Source organism: Phyllobates terribilis, unplaced genomic scaffold, assembly GCF_046119375.1.
Source record: "Phyllobates terribilis strain yellow unplaced genomic scaffold, ASM4611937v1 Scaffold_175__1_contigs__length_3988992, whole genome shotgun sequence".
In the NCBI taxonomy this organism is placed as follows: Eukaryota; Metazoa; Chordata; class Amphibia; order Anura; family Dendrobatidae; genus Phyllobates; species Phyllobates terribilis.
In genome coordinates, this window is record NW_027362935.1 from 1,710,704 (window position 1) to 1,713,886 (window position 3,183).

The window sequence follows — 3,183 nt, forward strand, 5'->3', positions numbered from 1 at the left end:
GGCCAAAATATCAACTAATACCTCATATGATATTTTTTGCACTTTTTTTATCTGCCAGGGCACGGCCAGGCCCAGTAATGGTGACCTTGTGAGTGGGGGCTTCACAACTCTGCGATGCACAGATAGGGTGCCGGGCATCCCGCCTAGTCGAATAGTAGGGGCGTGTAATAGGATGCTGGCTAGGCACAGTGCCGCGAGTGTGTGAATTGCACCCTACTGCAAGTTTCATCTGTGTGCAGTTTTAATGCTGGGTAGTCGCCCTTCCAGTGAGAGTGAGTGAGGGCGATTGTTCATTAGCATTCTGCACCTGTGTTACCTCCTTCTAACAAAAGGGGGCCGGCCGTGTCCTGGTGTGCATTTTTTCTTGAAACCTTGGCTGGTGAGTACCATTGCCTTTTGCTATTTTCTAAAAATTCTGTCTATTGTTCTGGCTATGCTGTTTGTTTTTTGGGAAACAAAATCAGTAAAATTGGACTTTGATTTTGAGATGTTGACATTTTTTGTTCAGTATTTGCAGTTGAAGTGGTTTTCTGCTACTGTAACATTAATGACCTAATTCCAGCACTGGTCATCAATGTCAGATCAGTGGAAGTCCCAACAACTGGCATCACCAACAATCTGCTGTGTGCAGCGGTGGCCAGATGGTGTTCAGCGCGGATCCACACCGCTGCAGCACGCTGGTCACTGCCGGGTTCTGCAGATCAGCTCCAATTGTATGATCCCATCTAATTTTCCACATTATTTCTTTAGGAATGTGGAGAATCGGAGATTACTATTGTAAATCCATCTGAATTTCCTGACAAATCTGTAGTAAAGGAATATCTTGAACCTATTATTTTGGGCACAATTATCTCACCAGATGACTATCTTGGAAAGATCATGTCGCTGTGTCAGGTCAGTGACCATTGGATCACAAAATTTGAGGTGATGACATTGGGAAATTATATCATAAACATTAATTTTTCAAACACATTATATATGTTATCTTAAACTCTCCATATGTTAAAGGGGTTGTCCAAGACTTAGATATTGATGACTTATCTTTTGGATGGGTGGAGGTCCGCAGCAGCTCCCCCGGCAGCTGGGTGTACACAGTATACGGAGGTGGAACACCTGAGCTCTGTACACTGTGTAGAGACTGTTATCAGGTTCTGCAGCTCTGCTCTTATTTACTTCAGTGGGAGCTGAGCTGTAGTACCTGAGAATGGCCACTATGTGGTGTCCTGACTCCATACACTGTTCACTTTTGGGTGCCATGTGAACTGCAAACAGTGGATCACCGAGTGTAAGAAGCCCCCTGATCTATCAAAGTCCTAGATAACCCCGTATAATACAAGGACGGCAGATTATAGGAAATGTCACCCTATTTTGGGGTAGATGTAGCAAAACTAATGTAGGAGCCAAGTGGAGCAGAGACACGTAGCAGGCAATTTGGTTTCTGCCACCCTCCATTACATCAGGTTTCCACTCCCTTTTAATGTAGTGGTAATGTATGTAGAAATAACGAAGACCGGATATACCAATTGTAAGTCAATGGGACTCACAAGGATTCATTTTGTTTCATTAGAAGACGGATCTCTTGGTCCATGGCTCCATGAGGAATGGCAGCTGTTATGCCAATGTGAACTACGTTCCAATAAAGCCAATTGCTTATTTCCGCAGACCCGGCGAGCAGAGCAGAAGAGCTTTCTTTACATAGACGAACACCGGATCATGATGAAGTATTTGTTACCTTTGAATGAAGTTGTGGTTGATTTTTATGACAACTTAAAATCCTTATCTTCAGGATATGCAAGATGAGACCTACAAAACCATGCAAAACCTTCACCCCTTCCGCCCGGCCTTTGCTGTTCCCAAACAAGATATATCTATATAGTCAAAAGATGGTACGATTGTTCTACATTTTCTTCTTACTCAACTCCAAGAGACTGACAGTCTATTTGGTCCAGTTTGAGGCACATTATCACAAGAAGATCAGATGCCCCATAAGGGAATCTCCTAGGGCTTTCTCTAGGGGTCTAGGACTCTTCGATGAATAAGGGGCTTATGAGGTTTACCTTCTCCAGCAGCAATAAGTGAGAGTACATAAAACCGTACACCATAGCAGGGTGTACATAATCGGGAAAGGAGAGCAAGAAACCAAATCCGTTCCAAGGTCTCAATCTTGACAGCGTTTAGCAACCTAAACCTTGTGAATCTCAGTGGTGCTAGGCCAGGAGTATCGAGCCAAGAAGCCCATAGGTCTTCACGTTTTTGCAGAGAGCCTGGAAGCTTTTGTTGATACGGAGATCACATCCACTGAGTTCATCATAAAACATTAAACTTTACAATTTACAAGATTTAAAAGGAAATTGTATTTTCAACCAGCTTTACATAACTCAATAGAACAGGAGATTACTAAAAAACAAAAAAAAACACCTTGTAATATATCTGATCAGAGAAATCTGCTTACTTCTCCACTCCCCTTACCTCCTGAACTTGTCATAAAAAAAAACAAACTCAAATCTAACTTGCTGGGAGAAGACGGACAGCAGGCTCACTGTGGTGTCGTGACGCTGCCCATTATAATCTATGGAGAGTGGAAGGAGGAGTGAGACGCAGACTGAGGAAAATGAGGGCTGAGCTTCCTCTTAAGTGCTTTACCTTACATAAGAGCTGGATGCACAGCTACACAGCTCCGTACTGCTGTATAATGTTCTTCTCTCTACTTCTCCATTACCCTGTATTCTATAAGCCCTTGAGGGCAGGGTCCTCTTCTCTGTACCAGTCTATTTGTTATATGTATATAAACCTGTTCACATGTCCAGCACCCTCGAATTAATGGCGCTTTAAATAAATAATAATAATGTCCTCCATGCTTCTGCTTTGTCATCTGTGTGCTAAGGAATAAAGAGCAGGAATCCCTCTGTAGCTGCCAGGATTCTCCTCCCACCAGCTCAGCATCTGTTGAAAATTAAGAAATAAAGCCTGCAGAGGGGAAAACTGGTGAAAATGCAGGAAAACAAGTCCTATAATGGCCAGAAAGTGTCATTCCTTATGCACAAAGACAAGACTGGTTATTCGGAAACATTACTTGAAAGCACAACTAAAAAAAAAACTAAAAAAAAAGTGAAGTTAAGTATTGCACCACCTGGTGTTCAAAGTGTGTATCAAATTGCATGTCCATCTAATAAGCTTAATGCT

General features: G+C 42.6%; 1 long non-coding RNA gene across 1 annotated transcript; it reads left to right on the forward strand.

The window, feature by feature from the left end:
* Window positions 1–756: 756 nt before the first annotated feature.
* Window positions 757–2,498, forward strand: LOC141212408 (uncharacterized). Its single transcript, XR_012282169.1, has 2 exons — window positions 757–894; window positions 1,663–2,498. It is a non-coding gene; the product is annotated as an uncharacterized lncRNA (long non-coding RNA).
* Window positions 2,499–3,183: the final 685 nt, after the last annotated feature.